The sequence below is a fragment of the Coturnix japonica genome, chromosome 2, assembly GCF_054131305.1.
Source record: "Coturnix japonica strain WE chromosome 2, WE-NBRP24, whole genome shotgun sequence".
Classification (NCBI taxonomy): domain Eukaryota; kingdom Metazoa; phylum Chordata; class Aves; order Galliformes; family Phasianidae; genus Coturnix; species Coturnix japonica.
In genome coordinates this window covers 34,478,407-34,500,590 of record NC_140664.1, presented here as the reverse complement: position 1 = coordinate 34,500,590, position 22,184 = coordinate 34,478,407, and the positions used below count along the sequence as shown (strand labels likewise).

Here is a 22,184-nt window from a genome sequence, read left to right as displayed (position 1 = left end):
ATTTTTGTTCTTGCAAGGAGTTCCACAGCTCAGAACCATCTCTTTCTACTCCTTCCTGCAGAAATGAGGTACACAGGTGGGGTGGTGTGGCTGTGTGTGCATTTAATCTATTGCTGTATGGGGCATACTGCTCCCTGAAGAAATAGTGCATGTGTCCCCAGGTTCAGCTAATGCTTTTTACAATTGTTATCTTTGTTCAATATTCATAAAGATATTTCATATTCTGTAATGAGAAATAAAATACATAATAAGTTCTTATGCTTCTATCTGAACACTATGTACCCAAGAATGACCTCAGACAAAATGGCTTTTAAAGAGGTAGAACGTTTGCAGTTGGCAAATAAAAAAAAGCCCTGCTTAGTATGTCCTTATCATTGCAAAATGATAATGTCAGTTTTTCCTTCAAGTCCAGCCTTCGATGCTCTGAAAAGCAAAAGTATCCCTGTTTTTGTTGTCAGCTGAAGAGTGAAAATAAGACTTTAATGAGAATGAATATCAATAAATGAAGAAGAAATTCACCACCTAATGTAATTTACCACTGATATCAGGAAAGATGCATCTAAAGAATAATAAGAAAGTCACATTTATGACATTCCAATCTTTCACTAGCATAGAAAAAAAAATCACATAATCTAAATATAAATTATAAATATAAATTAATGCTAAGTTCTAAAACGTCTCTTGAGACATTTCCCTTCAGTATTTTTCATGAAAATACTGCATATATAATGTGTTGTTAAAATTGAGTTGGACGCAAACTCATTAAGTTTTACATAGGGAGAAAAGTCATGTTAGAATTCATCTGTTACTTCTCTCTCTTTCTTTAAGGTTTTGCCTTAATGAACCACTTTAGCAACCTGAAAAAAGTATGCAATTTAACATTAAAACTAAAAAGATTAGCACTTTTGATATGATTATGGATGTGTAAAGACTAAAACCGGTTATATTTGATTAAACTGTTCTGCCATATGGTTAACACTTCACAAGTAAAGCCTCTTAGAACTTCACATTTAAAGCGAAGGTGTTAGTTTCCATATTTCAGAGTTTAAGACAGTAGAGTTAAATGTGGAAGGCAGAATACAATGGAGAGTATCTGTCATTAAATGTCAAATGACATAAATATCAACATACATTTCCAGCATTACATTTGCCATTTCCTACCATTCTTTATTTCTCATTAAGAACCTTAAATGCTAAAGCGGGGGTTCATGAAATGAGTTTCTATCATGCATCTTGTCACTCGTGGACAAAAAGTCTACTTAAACTTCCTCCTCTAGTTCCTAGAGTTTTTGAAAGATTCAGATTCCATTTAAAATTCTGCTTCATTCTCACATGCATCGTTCCATCGTGATCTACTAGCTCGGATACATTAATCCATCAAAAGCAATTTAAGATGTAAGATGTTTCATTTTATATTTGCTATTCAGTAGGGTAGTATTGCAATATTTGAATGTTGTTTGCCTTTTCTTCAGGTACCAAGATAACAAACCGTTTTTGCTTATTTTTTTCCAAGTGGTATTACTGTAGTAGATCCTCAGGCAAAGACTTTACTCCTTATTTCCGTTGTGTTCCTGTTGTGCTTGACTTAGCTTAGGCTCGATTCCATCAAGTCTGCAGAATAAATACTTGCTACATTTTTCAGCTTTCTAAGTTTTGAACTGTGTTACTTTCCACTGATTTTAAGACCAGAATTGACTAATAAGGCTAGTCTTATCCTCTTGTTATCATAGGTCACTTCATCTAGTTATTGTTACAAAGCCAATTTCTTGGCTTTAGAAGACGCGTGTTCTCCTGTGAATATTCAGAGATGGAGAATGCTGAGCTTCTGCATATAGCTTTTATTTTTTTCCCCAGTAATTAACTTATTCCCCATAATTAAGCAGTGATCTCTATTTTTTAATTGAAACTGGTTTTGCTTAGGATTCAGCTCTTGATTGTCATAATCCTGCAGCATTACACAAACTTTTCTATCTGATGTTTTCTTTCCAGGGCAGTATTTATGTAATGGAATCAGATTTCTTTCTAAATGTACTTTTTCAAATGAACTACCAAGATCTGTTTTGCTTTGTCTCTCACTGCGAAGAATTTTCTTCAACCTTCCAAGCTGAATCTCTATTTTCCCAGTGCCTTTAAGGAATATTGAATCCAATAGTGGACGATTCAGCACAGATCTTTAAAAATATGATAATATAAAAGAAGGAAATGAGACCTCTTTGCCATACTGACAAATGTTAATTGACTTTTCCATTTTAAATGCCATGTGATTATATATGCATTTTCCTTTTAAAATGCTGTGAAATTACTTAGGCTCTAACCTGGAGAAATAGTCTCACTATTGCTAATAAAAAAAGGAACTTCAAGAAAATATGATATGAAGCCAAATAACTAGCATTTTACTTCCCCTCCCCCCCCCCGCCTCCCACCATGTAGTTAAAAGTGCTTAACAATTTGCAGATTTCAGATTTTCCTTAAAAACTGATTAATCTCCTCCTTCTTCCCTGCCAGTTTCTTAAAATCTGGCATATCAGAATCATTTTATTTTATTTTATTTTATTTTATTTTATTTTATTTTATTTTATTTTATTTTATTTTATTTTATTTTCAGGGCAGAGGGAGGAATCACTCTTTCAAAATTCCCAGGCTCTAGAAATGACCTGCAGCTATTCTGACTAACACTGAATAATATTTCATGAGAGTCGCATTGGTTTCTGCAGAACCACGCATGCAGCAAGGTGTTGCTCAGCATGATTGAGAATAAGAAAAAATTGTCCCCAAAGAAAATGACTCATGCTAGTCTTCCTTCGCAGATATTTTAATAATGAAGTAATTAGAAGCAAGCCTGACTATATCTCAGGCTTCTTTCTCCCCAGCCACCAAGAGCTTTATTTTATGCCAACCTACAGGCAACACCATAGCTGATAGCTATCTTGTTAACAAGAGGATTTATGTTATCCTTCCAAGTAGTTGTTACTCCCCACATCTCTCAGATGCAATACTCAAACTAAAAGAACTTACATAAAGTTTTGCTGTTTTAATTAATTATTTATATATTAAGCAAAATATTTTTATAGTATTTACTGAAAGCAGAAAGCTTATAAATACTTCATTGTATTGAAAAACACTCCTGCAGGATATAATCTTCATTGATCTGATCTGATTGTTAAAGTTGTCTCATAGCCTGGGACGTGCAGAGACCCATGTGCTTATTAAACTCCTCTTTGACTGAAAGGAATTAGTTTTGGAGAATGTGTTTCATAAATCCCATAGAGGACTGCAGGATCACATGTTCTTTGAAAGAGAGTATCCAAAAAGCACGTGAAGATTTTTGAGCTTCCTACTTTGTGATTATTTATTTATTTTTTTTCCTAATACATTTGTAGAAAATAACTTGTTTGCCTTCCTTCCTCAACAAACCTGCAGGCAGATTTTCATGACTGAGGAGCCCTTGAAGTCAGTGGCAGCTGAAGGTAAAACGTTGTCATGAAATGATGGTTTACTGTCTTTAATGTGAATGCTGGTGATATTTTAGTGGTAAAAAAGGCAGAAGCCTGACTGGAGATAAGTGCATTTTGTCATTGGTAAGGTGAAATGCAAGAATTCATGATCATAAAACTACTTATGTGTGTGATTTTTTGTTTGCTTTCTTTTTTCATGGAGCCATCCTGGCTCAAAATAGCTGTCAGTTCAACATCCAGAATCCCATGCTGTCCATAAGTTCCTTGTTACATCACAGCCTTGGAAAACACAGGAACAGACCAAGAATTTGTGGGGAATACTTCCCTCAATTTTCTTATCTCTGTAATTTTCAGCACAGGTACCTCATGAGTTGGATTTGTTTTTGTTGAGTGCACCACTTCAGAGGATGTCATTCACATGAGCAGGTATCATTGCAAACCTTGTCCATTTTCAGCATCCATGTGGTCATCTCTTGTGGAGCTCTGCAATTCTACTCCTTAGGTATGAGACTAACATCCTCCTAGTGCTTTTTTCAAGCTGCCTCTGCATAGTTTCATTTGTAGTTTTGGTATGAGAAGAGACACTGAGCTGTTGACTCCTATATGTCTTTTCCATATCTTTAATGACTTTGCAGCTCTGTTGTATTCTCCATGAGACTCAGATTGAAACACTCTGGATCATGAAGTGGTTCTGCAGACAGAAGCTTGTCTATGACTTGATTCCACTTCCTGACCTTCTCTGGAAGTTCTGCTATATGCATATTTTAAAGATGAAACGATAAGAAGTGTACGTCATGTTAATAATGCTTGTGAACCATATAGTGAAATTGGCTTCATACTGGCTTCCAATTGGCTTCATGTAGTGAAACTGTCATCTTATTTACTTATTGTCATCTTATTTATGAGGGCATTTTCATTAGGTTTTTATTTTACTGGCCTTTAGAAAGAATAGGAATGAATACTGATAGGAAGTTCTGATACCGCGTTCGAATCCCCGCTGTGGCGCAAGTGGTAGAAGTGCCGCTCTGCTACACAGGAGGCTCGAATCCCGGCGGTTGGACTTGATGATCTCTAAGGTCCCTTCCAACCCACACCAGACTGTGATACTGTGATACTGTGAAGTACAACAACTGTTTTTTGGGGAAGGAGGGGAAATTGCGCAAAGTCTTGCATATTTTACAATATGCAATAAGCAACTTTTATCTACTTTCTTTTATCTGCTTTGTTCTCTAAAATACCTGCTACAGGTAAGATCAGGAGCTGAAGAGATCTTTGTTTTGAGATGAGATATTTTTAAAGACAAACACATTTTATGTACATGTGAAAACACCATTCAGCCTCATCAATATTTCTTCTGCTGTATGCTATTGTCGCTATCAACTCTATTGCTTTCCAGCTACATAAAGATGTGTAAGATCATGTATGTGCAGTGCTCCTCTTCCATACTGTGGTTCTTTTCTTGGGAACACAGCTATCAAATACAGATTAATGCAAACTTCTTTTCTTTCCTTAATTAGCTCAGTGTAGAGCAGATAGTAATGTAATCTACGTTATACAGTTATATGATTTAATTTTACACTAGATTTAATTCCATGCAAGCTTTATACTAATAAGCTTTCGCCTTATTTTCCTCATTGGTAGACAAAATGAATAATTGGACATGTAATTCCAAGCTTCACTGTCTTTAAGAACAGAGATTGTTCCCTAAGCAGTATGCTGCAGAAGAACATCAAACCATTACTGATTCTTCAGTATCACTGGCTGTATGATGTGCTCAGCACATTTCTCAAGAGGATAATGAATGGTAAGCTCTTTTTGTCAGTTTGGTTTTTTTTCTTTCTTTTTTTAAGTTTTCTGTATTCACAACAGATTTTATTTGTTTTACCTTACTGCTGCTGAAGCTGCTGTTCTGCTCCGTTTAGGTGTCTCATCTCACTTGCTGTGGCAGTAGTCCATTTCTTTCCTTCACTGTAGAAGGACACAGGCTCAGATCCAAATTCATTTCTATTCTCCCACTTTAAGGATGTGGAAACTGTCTTTCTCTCATTCCAATTTCCAAATAATTTGGTGTTAAGGAAGAAGGTCCTGCAAGGACCACAGCTATCACACTTTCTAGAAGGCAAATGAAGTTATATTTGGCTTCCTTTGTATTTTCTATGAACAAAATCTACAAAGTGATTCCAGTAAAATTCCAGAGCACCTGTCACTCCCAAGGGTTGCTAGGATGAAGCAACTTATGACTAGAAAAGATCTGTGTTATCTCTGTATATAACTCTGACCAGTTAAGATTTTGTTGGAATTTAATTAGTATTTAAACTCATGGAGTTAAAACACATGGCAAGCAAAAAGTCTTTCAAGACTTGCGGGAGTGCTCCTCCAAGGCTCCCAGTTCCACTATTTTTGGTGCCCTCCAGTTTCACAGTAGGGATTATATGTGCACAGTAATGCAGTATTTGGACAAATCTGAGAGCTGTTTCACATAGGCGTCTGGATAGGAAGCTCGGAGATATGGTTTAGGGGTTTTCTGTAGGCATGGTAAAGGGAGGACAGCTGGACTAGATGATCTTATAGGTCCTTTCCAACCTTGTGATTCTATGATTCTATGATACTATGATTAAAAAAAAAAAGTCAAGTATGGTTTAATAAAATATCTCTGCCGGATGCATCCTTCCCACCCCGTTCCCAATGAATCCTGCAACAAAAAGGTATTTATTTGTAGTTTAAATATAACCCTGCAGAAGGCTTTTAGGACCCAATCGGTTGAGTCCTTACAAGCAATATGAGTACTTTGTATCTTTTTACAGAAGAAAACCTGATTTCCATGGCATTAGGGAATGACTTTTTAGTTTATCAATTTCTATTCAACATTTCCCATGAGTGAGTGTCTAATCTGAGCAACCATTAAATGTCCCTTGGGTACCTTAACCTAAATATAATGAAAAGTCAGTTCACAACATTTCTTTGATCTTTTGCCTAAAACTGATGAAGAAGTATAAGTAAGAATGCTGATTTCATTCCATCCTGAATTATTCTTTTGATGAAAAACATCAGCACTATAGTCCTGCTTATTATATCATGTTGTATGCCCTATGCACATAAAGTCAGAGATACATTGCAGGATCTGTTGGCTTTAAGTTAGTATAAAAGCAGGATTTTTGATACTTTAAAGCTAGCAACAATTAAAAAAGCATTCCAAACAATTTAGTGAATCCTTCTTCTTCAAGGATGGCATATTTGTGTTCAAAGCAATGCAGACACATAACTAAGCTATTCTATATGGTAAAACTATGTTATTTGTAGGCATTATTCAAAAGGATGTTACTCACACTGGTAAAAAATGTAACATTTCCAAATCAATGAAAGTATGCAGAAGAAAATTGCTGCTGTTTTTTTCAGAGAAGTTGTAAGATACTCGACCCTGAATAGCCAAACACAGTGGAAGAAGATGAGGAGGGATTAAGAGGGTGAGATATAGTGCAGAAAGAGAAACAACTGTGTTAATGGATGGAAGCTACTTGTTTGGAGACTGTGAAGATGGCTCTCTGAATGAAGAAGAAACTTTTTGTTTTGATGAAGGTTTTTGTATGTTTTGGCAAAGATTTGATGCCATCTCCACTATGGAGCTGTTGAGCTGCAGGTTTAAAGTGAGACAACTTCAGCAGGAGTGAGACACTGCCGTTCCTCCTATGGGATGATTTTGGTGCACAGTTATTCCTGTCTTCCATCTCTCTGTGTGGAACAGAAACTAGCAAGACTGCTTGGAAGAGCATAATACCCTTTCCATGTATGTGAGAAAAAGAGAACATCACTCATCAGGACTATACAGACTACCTCATTTTATCAAGTTTCCTATTTATTTTGATGGAAATGGACAACAGAACTACCTAATGGCTTACAAATAGGTTTTGCCTTTCTTCGTCAGTTAGAAAAACTAGAAATCAAAGTAAGACTTTTGATCTCTACATTTGTATTTTTCAATAGAAGTTTTTGAAGTGATACCTGCATAATCAGAGGTGGAAAGACACATGGCTTCTCTGCCCATGCTGCAGGATAGCAAGGCAGAAACGACTGACTGTAGCCAATGCTGGCTTCTGTCTGAAGTGCAAGAGTGGAGAATCAGGCGTGACCTGCGTGAAAATCTTTATGTGTGACCCTGGAGACATACAGTAATGAATGTTTTTGGCCAGTTTAGTTTTTTCTTTAGGTAATGGCACATTCTGGGTTTTGAATATACCCCCCCACACACTTTTTTTTTCTTTTTCTTTTAGAAGGACTTTGTAAAACTCACATATTTGAAAGTGAATGTGAACAAGAGGGAAAAGGAAAATTGTAGAAATGAACATAAAAAGAAATGCTAAATTTGAAGTTAAATGGATTTCAGATAATCATGTCACTCAGTTTCCCAGTGTTATCCCTCGGTAACCTTATTGTCTCTTTGCCTATTTGCTTCCTATCTATTTAAAGAAGTTGTTTATCATTCACAGACTGATTAGTTCATCATGTATGCATTCCCAAAAGAAAGAGAGGATGATATCCCAAGGACTGAGATAGTTTTTCTACTTTTTGTTACATTAGTTGATGAAAACTGGGGCATTAGCATAAAACTCCCCCTTGCTAACACTGTTGATTAAAGATGGAATTGAAATGAAGCTCTTGGAACCAGACCCATCCTTCTCAAAGTTTGCATGAACTCAGATTTGGACTTCAGGGGATGAAAAAATGCTGTTTCCAAACTAGCAAAGCATAAGAGCCAGGAAAAGCTTATTTTGTTCCAAATGAGTAATTGAGACATGGAGGGCCCTGATTGTCAGTTGTTTAACAAGCTTAGTATGTGGGGTATTCTGTACCCCCATAAACCTGGAGTTAGGCACAAAAAAAAGGGGACTAACCACTAGAATCAAAGAATTATAGAATGGCTTGGCTTGGAAGGGACATTAAAGGTCATCCAGTTTCAAAATCCTGCTGTGATCACGGCTGTCTCTCAGCAGCTCAAGGCTGCCCAGGGCCTCATCCAACCTGGCCTTGAGTGCCTCCAGGGATGGGGCACCCACAGCTTCTCTGGGCAGCTGTGCCAGTGTCTCATCACTCTCTGTGTGAAAAAATTATTCCTCCTAACATCTGACCTAAATCTTCCCTCTTTTAGCTTAAACTCTATTACCCTGTCATTATCGTACCATGTTAAATGTCAGTGCCCCTTCTAAGTTCCCCTCAAGTACTGTAAGGCCACAGAGGCCTTATGCTGTTTAGGCCACTGTTTGCTTATGTTCTTTTCCATCCTTAGTTTTCAGATTGATCTGTAATGGCAATTTCTTGTGCAGTGCCTGCAGAGTGCTGGCTAAGGGCAGTTTGGTGGGTTCAGGTATCTGTCAGACATCTTCACATGGTATAGGCTTCATGATCCCAGTCAGATTACGATGTATTGGCTGAATGTATCCCACCAGACCATCTGACAGGGACATGCAATGCAGAGGACTGAGGTGATGTAGGCGGTAGCTCAGCATTTGGAATAAATGAGACCTGATGGCACTTCCTCTTGCATGCTGGGCTGCGAGTGAGGTGTTAGGGGCATGTGCTGCTGGTGGGTAGGTAGCCTGGGGCAGGTGGGGAGGAGGGAATGAAAACTGCTGCTGCTGACCAGCCATGGGCTCAAACAGGAGTAGGGACCAGATGGTACTGCCTTGTTTGTATGGCCAAAGTAGGACAACTGAGGCTTTGGTTTTGCAGGAACACCCTGCTGCCTTGATGAGGCCTTGCTGCTGCTGTGAGCTGGGGCCCAGTGCTCACACAGCTCTGCCCAGAGAGGCACATGGCTGCGAGGTTCCTCCCCGTGCATCTGCAATTGTGTAACATCCCTCTTGCAGCTAAAGCATTTGTTTGCATGGAAAATCAATGCTATGCCTATTGTTTTCTCCTCTGCTTTTCACCCATCTTATAATGTGATTTAACAGCTGGAGATGAGGAGGAGGCAGCGCCATGAGAGCAGCCAGCTCTCTGCAGACAGGCACAGAGTGCTCAAGGGACTGCCACTGGCCCACAGATGACAGATGGGGGCTTATGGTCTATAACTTAACAGATGGATCGCAGCTCTGCTTTTGACTTGCATGGAGAGAGTTGAATGATTCTGGTGTGGCTAAATAAAGGCAGATAATCAGAAAGGTCTGTGATTCAGAGTAGTGAGTCGGGAGGATGCAATATGGAGGGACAAAAACCTTGTGGTAGTGACTAATGTGTAAGAACAATGGAAAGAAAGATGAATTATTGCCTTGATTCACATTCTGTAAATTTCCTTTTCATCAAATAAGCATCTTTTTTTTTGGTCTGCAGCTCACAAGCACATTATTCTGTGAAAAAGCAGGACTTTATTTCAGAAAGCAGTGAGACAATGAGAAAAAGGCATATTACATTTCAGTGTGACTTGCTGTATACATATATTTATATACGTATATAACTCCATCCAAAACTATTTTACATGCCAGCTTTACCCTCTGCCACTAAATTGACAAAATCAGCAAGGCTTTCTGTGATCTCTGTTCATCATAGTGAAACATGGCAGATTTATGTACCTGTCATTGCTGATAGGGTGCTGCTGCTTTCTTTTCTTTTTGCACTACTGTTACATTTATTGCTTCAAAACATACTGCAGTAGAACATGTGAAATACATTATATACTTCAGGAGCTCTCATGATTTTTATTACAAAACTAAGCAAAATGAAATGGGATATAACATGGTCATGGTGTGTAACCCCAAGAGGGTATTGTAAATGGCTTGCCATGGCAGGCACTCTCATAGTTACTTCTCAGCAGAAGGATCATTGCTTGCGCTGTTGAGCTTCTTTTTACCTCCCTTGTGATGCTTTCTTTTCCCACCTTTGCTTCAAAGAATGTCTTACTTTCACAGCCATAGTTCATAACTCCTATTTGCTTATACCTAGATTTCTGTAGTCAGAACTGTGTACATATGATTGTGTCAGGCTCCTTATAGTAATGTTGCAGAAAGGAACCAGGTCAAGACACGAACTTGTGGGTACTCCAGGGTTGATTTTATTAACAAGCTCAGTGCTCAGTGCAACATGCATACAGAGCTTGGGTCACTCCTAGTGACTGACAATCAATCTTTACAAAGGTCCTATATTTATATGATCAGGAAAACATTGCATGACTTATGTTATTCATTCTTGTGATTAATCAATCTATCTTCAGTTCTTCTTTCCCAAAACGCTGTGTTCCATCTCAGGCCCAGATTTCATGCTTCATGTGTTATTCTTCTTTTGAACTTGTCCAAAAATTCATTATCTTCTTTCATCTGAGCCATCTGAGCTAGACCAGTCCATTCCATCTGTCTTATGGTTAAACTATACATTTTAACTTAACTACTAAATAGTAATGTCAGCACTACTATTGTCTACCTCTGCTGTTTTATAACTTTACAATAGTCTAAGAAACAAGGGGCAACTATGTTAGCTGACAAAGCCTTCCCCTTTTTTTCTTTCTGTGGTAACGAACCTTTCCATATTATTGGCCTCCTGTTAATATGGAAAAATATACCATGGCTTGCACTCTCAGTTGCATAACATCTCTGTGGCATGACTGCAGTTGTTTACTGACAAATACTGTCAGGAATGTCTGTCTTGTATATTTTTTAATTCATTCATGCAGTTTGGCAGCTGGAGAAAAAGAAGGTCAGCCAGATCCCTACAGAATATGGGTGAATGCTTCTTAGATTGCAGTGTGAAAACAATTACATGTTTACTACACGTCTGTGTAATTGAAAGGTCTACTTGGTTTTGGGATGTGGACGCTGGCAGTTATAACCAGTTATTCCCTGAGGGTTTGTGGGTATGTGGTATTATCTAACACTGGATTGTAATCTTCCCCACTGCAGTGTGGGAAAAGCTGCAGAGTGAATGGCCTGTGAAACAACATCCAGGCCTACTGTGACCTGACATTTTCTTGAAGTTCAGTAGTATTATTGCCATTTTCATGTTTGGCTCATCCATATCTCTTTCCAATAAGTCTCTGGAAAGGTGACATACAGTTTGTTTTTCATACTTAAATTAAGTTGTTCCATTTCTATACCAATCATGATTTTTTGTTTTGATCTGTATTAAATCCTCAGTAAAATATATTATTAATTATTCATCCTCCAAGAGATGTTATAATTGTTTACTGAGATGCACTCAGATTTTGTAATATCTCAGCACTTTAAAGTCTAGTGAAGCATAATATAAACCCTATACTATATAAAGTAACCAGCCTTATGCAGAGTGTTGTGAAATACCTAAGGTACTGTGAAACAAACACATCAGCACAAAAAAACCCCCAAGTATTTCAATTCAATTCAAACCCTTCCACGTTTCTTCAGTCATGCCCGTAACACCGCCAAACAGACCCTGAAGTGACTGTTGGATGTGGCTTCCCAAACCTGCTGCCTTACTGGGAGCAGATGCTGTGCTTCTCATCCTGGTGATCTGCCCCCTGCTCAGTTCTTTGCTTGGGTTGCTCAGCAATGCTACACTGTGCAATAGTGTGCAGAGACTGAAGTCTGGGGAGATCTACTGACCATTTTGTAATGGAAATCTCTCTTTTGCTCTCCTTGTGCTTAGTACATCACATCCCATGCTAGTTTATTGCTGCAGGTAGTAATGTGCCTAACTTGCATTCCCTTGTGGGTGAACTGCTTTGTTCATGTGCTCAACCATCATACTGGGCAGCACAAACTTCTCTTCACTGTCAGTATTTCTTGGTCTGAATGTCCTCATTGTGTAGTATCCTCTGCAGAGCTGATTAAAATCAGTGTCTGTTGTCATTGGGTTGTAACTGAGCTTGCAGTCTCATCCAGCCCGCAGTTCCTCCAGGGCATCACTGCACAGTTCAGTTCCTGACCATATACACTATGCAGCTTCTTTTCTACATGCACCTCTAGAAGTTGGCCACTGTACTCTGCAGTGCTGATGCCACATAAATACAAGACTTACTCTTCATAGCATTGCAAAGTTTTTCTAGGCATAATTGCAGCAGTGGTAATTTATTTATTTTTTAAAATTTTATAGTTTGCTTTTAAAACTGAAATAAGATGCTGCTGAGGTGTCTTCAGGGCCCAGCACTGATGGGGAAGGTAATGGAGTTCTATCCTCCCACATAAGCCCTGCTCCCATGCTGGTCTGCTGATCTCTTCTCACCCCAGCAAGACCAGAACTGCCTCTTCTCTTTTCTCAGCTTTTTTGGCACCCCAGTGGGTGCCCACATTTTGCACCATGACAAGGGATAAGTCCACTGGGGAAAGGGCAAGGAAACATCTGTGTGCTTAATCTCATCTCCTTCTCTCTGTAGAACTGCCTCTGGATCTTTTTACCAATAACGAACCAGCACAAAACAGAATTTTCTTGAGGTAGTGGATAAAATGCCCACACAAATCTGAACTACTTGTAGGACAGGTTCAGTGATGAAGGAATTCCCAGAAGCTGCTGCTCTATGATCTTTCCACTGTTTCCAACAGTGTTTTAATCCTTCTTATAAACTCATCTTGCACCTCTGTTTCTGTTATTATTTGTAGATACACAGAGATGAGAGTCTCTGCTAACAGTGGTACCATGCAGCTTTTATGCTACAGCTTTCCAAGATCTGTATAAAATGCCAGGAATTATTGTAACACAGCATAATCCAAATACGTGAAATGAAAGAAGATAACTGAGAAGTGACCAGCACAAAGAGATTGGCTGCCTGTTTACCACAGACAGCAGCCAGACAAGACTACAGCAGCAGTGCTTTTGTCTAAATGCACTTGAAAATGTTCCAGTTTGTTTAGATTTCTTTGTTTATTTCAGCTCTTAAATGTTAAAAAAGGAGGACACACAAGGGAACACAAGCATTGGGTAAGTTCTGCCAGCCAGATAGATAATTACAGGACGTAAGAGCCAAGGGAAGTTAGTGTGAAGCACCACATGAATGACAGTCAGCACTACAGTTGTGTCTGTTCTCTTCTTGCATATCTTTGTACTGCAGTTCATATCATATACGTCTATTACACACAGGGTAAATGGTTTACAATTAGAAAGATACACGTGAAGCATTGCTTGTCTGTTAGAAAATGACTTAGTGGTAGTTTCAGGTTGCACAGGTGCCCCTAAACCTCATGGCCACTCCAACAAGTAAGCCGGAGCACCAAGGATTCCTTCACTCTTTACCCTTTTTCTTTCCTTCTAAGGACAGCTGATCACTCACAAGTGCAGCTGCTGTTACAGAGCACTCACTGCATTTCCAGGCTGAGCCATGGGTAGTGAAGGTCAAAAGCTCTTTGCTTTGTTGTGCAGACCTCAGTTTTTAGCTGCAGATCTTTCCACTTTCTCCTTAATTTCTGTTGTGCTGTGCTCCTGCTGCATAGTTTGAATATATTTACATAAAATACTTTCTTTCACAAATGCTTGTATAAATGCACATGCAACTTTTCCTGAACTCATTTCATGTATTAAGACTCCTATTTCGTACTTTTTATAGTACCCAGCATCACTACAATATTACTCCCCTGTTAGTGTTCTTCAGCAGGTATGGTCCAGTTCTGCTCCACAGAAATGTTGCCAACGTGTGCAATTTTATCAGCAATCTCACAGTGTTGTTCAGTGAAGTTCTGGTTTGTGCTTCCACGTAAAGATGAGACTTCCAGCTTACATGCTACAAGAAGTGTATTGTTCTAGCTGTCTTAGTGACAAAGAGCTTGAAAAGTTAACATCAGAACACTCTCAAAGAGAGAGAGATATAAAGTATTTCAGTTCTGCCAATCTTGGCTTGGTTTCTTAAGTGAAGGAAAGCTATCATTTATTAACAGGGTCAGTTGTGACAGGACAAGGAGAAACTGTTTCAAACTGAAAGTGGGAACATTTAGAATGGACACAAGGAAAAAGTTTTTTTATGGTAAAGGTGGTGAGGCACTTGGAGACATCCCAGGTCAGGTGCAGAGGGCTTGGAACAATTATCCAGCTGTAGGTGTCCCTGTTCAGTGCAGTAGAGTTGGACCAGATGACTTTAAAGATCCTTTCCAACTCAAATGATTCTTATGATTAGAAGAGGAGCTGACAGAACCCTCTACAATGAAGGGTTTACTTAATGACTGCTGTATTTAAAATCTTTGGTAACCTCTTTATCTCTCATCTGTTCCAGGGTAGGATACATCATCCACAGCCTCAACTACCCAGACGTGCTATGGCTATGTGACATTGTCACATCCTGCAGCATCCATGACAGTGTTACTGCTGTGGAGGGAGTGAGGTCACCAGGCTGTGTAGCATACCCTTTCTTATCAATTTCCATCCTTTGCCAACCCATACAAATGGTCTCAGTCAGGGAGAGCTGACAGACAGAACAAATACAGGGATATCACAGTAGTTTAAATCCCTGGATTTGATGCCCAGTAGCTTTAATAATAGGTATTGACATTAGAACTGCGAGGGGGTGTATCAAACTGCCAGTAGTCTGGTAGTTTGCTCTTTTTCACCTCGAAGCTCTTTTTGATGAAACACGAAAAATTCTCTTACATTTACTGTCACATTAAGATTGATTTTAATCCACATTTTTAAAGCCATTCTTTATGATTATTATTAAAATAAAAAAACATTGCCCTGATGATTCTTCTCCTTTTTCAAACGTACTTTCAGTGTTTGTTTTTTAATCCCTTTGAATTTCAGCTAGATTTCATGCCTTGTGCGAGTAACTTGCTCCTTTACACTTAGCACAAGTACAAATATGAAGAGGGCCCACAAGCTGGCATTTTTATTGTGAGTAGCCTTGAAGTTTCTTTGTTAGGGAAAGCCCACACACGCTTCAGTCTGCCTTGAGGATCGCTAGAAATTATTGTTTATTGCTGTGATAATTATTAGTTGGTGAATTTTATCTCCTCCTGTGAGCTTCTCTAAGCAAGTGAAGATACAGCCTCTCGGTCTAATGATAACTGCTATTTTATAGATCTTTGTTTGCTCTTTCATTTTTGGATAATGCTCACGCACATACAGTCACACGTCATTTGCATAATGTCAGTACTTCATAACTCATTGCACTTCCATTTCAAATTTCACAATGTAAGAATGCCACAGAGCCAGCTCTCCCAAGCTTTGCAGAATTAATCGGCTGCATCTTAATCTGAATCTATTTCAGTGTGTCTGCTTCAGCCTTATGCAGCTGTGAGCACTATGATGAGAGAAAGGCTGTGTTGGTAAGTATCCCTCACCTCTGCTTGTAACTGTTTCTATGGAGCATGAATAGAGAAACTGCTGTCACAGCCAGACATACCAATAACAGAAGAGGGACCTGGAGGGATGCAGCTCTGCTTTTGCCTGTGGTCCTCCATCCATATCACAGCTCTCCCTTCTTTCCTACAGATTCAGCTCAGCTGGATCCAGTTTACTGCTCTCCAAGGGGACCAAGGACAGCACACTGCCCACTTGGACACCTAGACTTTCTGGCTTGGCTGCACATCAGCACTTCTAATTGAAAGAGCTGCGGGTGCTTTTACTACTGTTTTGTTATTGTAAGAAAGGAAGGTTGTGAGATTGCTGTAGGTATTGAATGAGATGTAATTTTCCAATATTGCTTTTTCTAGACTGTTTTCTTAACCTAACCCAGGGTCTCTATCACTCCCTGTGATGCTAAGCTACATGCATACTGCTGAATGACTGTGTCCCCTGTGCTTCTTCTTCAGGGAGGCCCAGTTTGCTTCTGTCCCTCAGCCCAGAGGTGATTAGGAAAGCCTTCTTACACCATATGTCTTTGCCATTGCCCTGTGCAGTGTCCTGTTAGTGCAGGCATGAGAAAACTTAAGACTATAACAGCAATTACTTTAATTTATGTGTGAACACATTAATGGGAGTATGAGTTCAGGCTTAGGCATGGTAAGTTGTTAAACTTTCTAAACTACAACAAGATCAAGCACTGAACAGTGCTGAGGCTGTACCATTTCCTCCCCTGCAATGAAATCCTCCATTTCTATTACTATTTTGCATCTGTTTATTGATGTCAAGTATGATACAGACCCAGGCTGACGGCAGGGAAGAGAGCAGCAGTCACATGGACATAATCTCATCATGTAATGTGAGCACATCCACTCCTGAGACAGTGGTAGCCTCTTACCTCCCACATATGGAGGAATCTCCTGAAAATCTGAAGTTTTAGAATCGTCATGAGACCTTTGGGGTGACTTATATAGCAGACTTGGCTTTTATGGTACCCTTTTAATTGCATGGAGAAAGAAAGACTGTGGTGTGGAGCAGGTGGGGGCCTCTCCATCACTGCTCTGCCTGGGGTTCCACATGCTCTGAGCACCTGCCTAACATTTGGTTAGCAATTTTAGGAAAAGGACTATTCACTGCATATTTCTAGAAATCAAGACGGTGTAAACATTTTCCCTAGATGAATGAAAACCAGATGTCAAGTCATTGTCCATTTTTAATTCTGGATTTCTGTGTAGTTACAGCTGGCACCAGTTGGCAACTGGGGACAGGTGGGCAAACAGGCAGAAGACAACTGCCTGAGTGCCTGGGATTGCTCCACCTGCCAGTGCCTGATGCAGCCAGCAGCTGCCGGACACTTGATAACTCTGTCCCATGTTTAGGAACAAAGCAATGGCTGTATCTTGTCTGTTTTGAAACACAAAGCTTGAAATCCTGGGCTAAGAGAATAAACAGCACAACTGTTGACAACTGTTGCTCTTTCCATGACTTTAATCTCAGATGGGAAATGTGTCTCAGAGGACATAAATAAAGGGGCTCCTAAGGTAGAATAGAGTTGTTGAAAACTTCCTATTTTAATAAAGCTTTGATGTCACTGAAGGTTTGTGTGAAAGAAAAGCTTACGGAAATGTTTTGAAAATGTTAATGCTCTCAATACAGTCATTTTTGGAATAAAACATTTCAATTACTGACTTTGAAATAATAGGTTGAGTCAACTTAAATACATCCCATAAAAATTCATTAGTCAAAATAAAATTAAAGGAAAATATTTCCATTAATCAGAAATTTGCATTTGCCTCTAAAATTTTCCTGTGGGAAAATTTAAGTCTTTGGATATAGTTTTAGCTTGGAAATTTCAAAATCTTCATGAAAAAAGTCTTCTCCCAAGCATCTGTACCAGAAAGCTGCACATTTTCAGAAATATTTACAAAGGCAGCATGAAATGAGGAAGTTCAGCACAGTCAAAAAGCCAAAGTGGATTTACTGTGGGCCCTTTGGTGTCAGATAAATCACTCCACCACGTAGCACTCCTACAAAGCCTGACTGACTAGCAAATTTCTTGTTCTACAATGTTAATAAATGGAAATGATGACTGTTTAAATGGATAATGCTTATATTTTTAAAATTGAATTACATGGCATGAGCTGATCAAAAGTGTTTATCTACAATTTCCTTCTGCGCATTTAATTAGTATTATTTTTTTATTACTGTAAATTCTGTACTGGGCATGGATCCTAACAGTAATTGGCTTTTATAGGAAACAAAATCAGAGGATACGTGAGCAGTACAGACTGTGCTATCATTATGTACCAGGTAGCAAGGGGAAGGTACATGTACCATACATTCACTCAAAATTCACTTATTTGCTGCTTTAATTATTATTATTTTAGGAAAATTTTCTTTTCTGAAAGAGTGGTCAGATGCTGCTGGAGTGGGCTGCTCAGGGAGGTGGTGGAGTTACCATCCCTGGAGCTGCAGATGTTGTACTAAGGGGCATACTTTAGTGGGGAAATAGTGTTGGTAGGTGGATAGTTGGACTGGATGATCTTGGAGGTCTTCTCCAACCTTGGTGATTCTATGATTTATTCATTCATTTACTTACTGTAAGACATTCACGCATTTCAAATGTTTTCTTAGTCAGTTTATATAGCATCAGGCAAACACTCCAGTAATGATTTTAGTATCAAGTCAGCTCCAAAGGATTGTATTTAGTATTGCATATAATCAGTCTTTAAGTACACTGCAAATACAGGAAGTGTCCGTATTGACTTGTGTGATTGTAATCTCTATAGCTCTGTGGTTTCACTAGCATCATGATTCCTTTGAATGTATTTATGATGCTGTTCTCTATGTGTCATGAATATTTGTGTTAGTGTAACACAATAAAGTGCTAGCAGGAATCTTCACAGCTGTGGGTCTTAACTTTCTACAAATACTGAGCGGGTATTTGTTGTTTCAGAGAATGAATTCCATAAACACCCTCATGAGTAAACCTTTTTTTAGCATACTCAAGATTAAAAAATAGAGTTGTTAATGAAAGTAATGATGAAAATGATAGGCTTATTAGTGCATGATAAACACATTCAGATAGCACTTTGGAGTACATTCAATCTAAGTTTGATCATAGAAACACATTTCTATTTGAAAATAAAATATATCCAAAGCCACAAAAAGGTATTCCACAATAAGAAATAAAATGATGCTGTAAAATTAATCTAATTTCTAGGTGGGTGGACTTTCTTCCCATCTGAAATTTTTCTATAAACTTAATGTGAGATGACATGCTAGTATGTAGAATTTGCATTAGCTATACTCTGGGTAGTAAGGAAATACCAAAACTTTTAAACCTCCATTTTTTCCAGAGTGCAGTGATACAATTTACTTTTATTGTTTAGCAAAGCTCAGAGACCACGCACAGATGGATGGCTTTAATACCCATCTAGCACTGACATTTACAGAAGTGCCACATTTGAGACAAATAATTGGACAATAGGTTTTGCACTGTTAGCCCCAACTTCCCTAAAGACAGGCCACTGAAGAAACACATATGTTTGTCTTCCGAGGATAAAGAGGGCTGAAAGACTGTTAATGAATTACACAAGAAAAGGGATTTTCAAGTGTTCTGACTTGTAATAATGTCTTCCCTGCTGAGAAGATACTAGTCTGTTGGCTCCATTTTTTCTCTTTTGAACATTAGTTTGATGATCTTCCATTATTGTTTCTACTCGTAGCTCAAGAGAAAACAAATTCTTTGACCCTACTATTATGAAAAAAAAAGCTTTTCCTCCACAATCATAAAACAAATAGACAAATATTTTTAGAGACCAACCTTCCCCCTCTGCCCAGAGGAACAACCACATGGAACTTTCTGAACAAGACCTTCTGTTGGCCTGTACTCAGTGGCCTTTTTTCCCTTGAAAAAGACGACCCAGAGTAAGAACTGAGTCTGCAATCCTGTGCTAATGTATGCGTTACTCATTCTTCACTACCAATTTCATCACAAAGCTATATTAAAGTTATCATGAGTGTATTTGCTTTGGTCCTTATTTTAATTTCCCTTTTGCTATTCTAGTTTGGTAACAACAGTGGTTGCCCACAGGACATCCCTTCAACCCTGTTACCAGCTTTGGTGCCTTCCTCTGGATGCACTTAATTGTGGGTATCCTACCTTTTGTCATGCCTGAGCTGCACTGAATGAAGAGGAATTGTTTGGGCCACATTTAGGTAGGCTGCACCAAGAGTAATGCCTGGCACAGGCTGCCCAGAGAAGCGGTGGGTGCACCATCCCTGGAGGTCCAGGGCTGCATGGGGCCTCAGGTAGCCTGAGCTGGTGGGGGGCAGCGGAGCCCATGGATGGGAGTGGGAACTGGATGGGCTTTAGGAGTCCTTCTAACCCAAACCATCATGTGTTTTTACAATTCTCTGTTTCTATGATTCTTGTGACAAGGCTCTGTGACACACTGGTGAAAGACTTACACATTAATTTAGAATTATCCTAATTAATCCATTACAAATGTGAAAACTGGAAAATGTGAGAATAAAATATTATGCCATTTTGGGGCATTGTTTGAATTCACTTATTTTCAGTACTTAGGAAATGATAAAGTCAATTTTTAGAAGAGAATATTCGGCCAAAAAAGAAAAAAAGAAAAAAAGAGGCATTTAAACTCATGAACCTTGTAGGATTTGTTTCTGCGTGTTTATTTCCTCACACTTCTGAAAGTACAGTTTTTTTCTGTGCAATGTTTTTTTCTCAACCTTCTTGAATGTAGTGAAAAATGTTTTTATATTTCACTTCTACAAGAAAGAGCTCTGAGATAAATAACCAAGACCACTCATGAAGACAAAAAAACAACAACAAAAAAAAGAGGTTGCTGTGGTCACTGCTGCAAAAAAAAAAACAACGTTTTTTTTTCTTTTTTTCCAGAAGGAGCTTAAGTAGTCACACTTTTCCTTGAGCCTTTTTCTGAGCCAGATACTGAGCACGTGTCTATGAGAAGACATTATGTGTTTTCTGTGGACATAATGACAACAAAAGAGGCTAACATTACATGGAAGATTTGGAAACTAGGAAATTAGATGCATTAATTGTCACACAGTGAAAGATTTTTGTCACAACAAAGCTTTTAGCATCCAGCAGAGAGTTTATGGATAGTCTAATTTTTTATTAATCAGAAAAGTGCCTGTTATATTACTGAATGAAGTGGGGCTCCAAAAATTAACACTGTTAAATTGCCCAGCTGGACTTGTAAACAGTTATCACATCTGATTGCTAATGTCAGAAATCCATCTCTAATGTGGATTATTGTGCTTAATCTTGGGCAGGGTTAAAATAAAAGCTGTGTTTGACTGTAGAATATAAACTGTCAAACAGCAGTTGTCTCAGTACTGTTCAGCTGGATAGTGGTTCTGCAGATGTTGAAATCGAGAGGGAAAATATTAAATTAGCATCAAATAAAAAGCTGAGGGAACTTGCTTTTTAGACCAGTACTAACCCCTTTGTTCCAGTTTGTGGGGATGCTCCTGATACTCATGGAAGTACTTTCCTCCCTATGTTTTATAACTAGAAAATGTGGTATTTGTGCTTTTTTTTCTTTTTTGTAGACAAAATGTATCATGAATTTGTGTCTGCTGAACAGAGCAATGACAAGTGTGAGAACATGCACCCTTGGATGGGCCTGCCTTTATATTGGGGTCAGTAGGGAACAGGACAGGGTAGGCCAGAATATCAGATAAACCTTCTCTCACCTCCCTAGACTCCACCTTGGGAGTCAGGGACTTGTGCTGAGGTCTACACAAACCTGTACAGCGACATAAGACCCATCTAGCAGAGAGCTGAGGTAATCTGGGGCTTTCATGCTCACTACCTCTTGCTTTCCTAGTCAATTTGATCACCTAGTGCTGTAGCCTGGACTGCAGTTGTGCTGTTCTGATTTCCTTATCTTTTTCTTTCTTGCTGCTGGAGAATGGGTTTGTCTCCAGCTCAGAGGCAGCAATTTCTGCAGTTACTTTTCATCTAGTGTTTCTAATTAGAGTCTCAGAAGCACTGACACACACCTTTAAATTCAGCATGGAGGCGGAGGCGGGAACACTATCATGGATACAGATGAAATGTATTATTCATCGGCAACCAAATATCGGTAGGGGAACTGTAACATAGATTCAAACAAAAACTTTCCAGAAAAGTGAATTTGCTTCCCCTTCTTAACCTCCTTGCCCTACATTACTACGTTTGGAACTACCCTCAGGAATTTTTCTGAAGCAAATTTCCATTCGCTGTAAGATATCATTTTATTTAATCCATAACGCTTCATAAAGAACTCTCAGCTTTCCCACAGTTCACACTTGTGAATACTTTCAAAATAACCAGATATTTCTCAGATATTTCAAAAAGGAGAAATTTTGTGTTTTGTTCAGCCTGTATTTTCGACTCCGCAGTTCCAAGCATGACAAACTTCTAAAGAACACACCATGCTCCAAATGAACTACTTTAATGTTATTTTAAGAACACCA

At 38.7% G+C, this 22,184-nt stretch overlaps 1 long non-coding RNA gene across 1 annotated transcript in view; it reads left to right on the top strand.

The window, feature by feature from the left end:
- Nucleotides 1–18,572, top strand: part of LOC107310211 (uncharacterized) — a 30,152-nt gene extending 11,580 nt beyond the window's left edge. The window contains exons 2-5 of the long non-coding RNA XR_004306227.2: nt 3,421–3,467; nt 3,810–3,957; nt 5,097–5,259; nt 15,825–18,572. This is a non-coding gene — a long non-coding RNA (uncharacterized LOC107310211). The remainder of the gene's footprint in view (nt 1–3,420; nt 3,468–3,809; nt 3,958–5,096; nt 5,260–15,824) is intronic.
- Nucleotides 18,573–22,184: the final 3,612 nt, after the last annotated feature.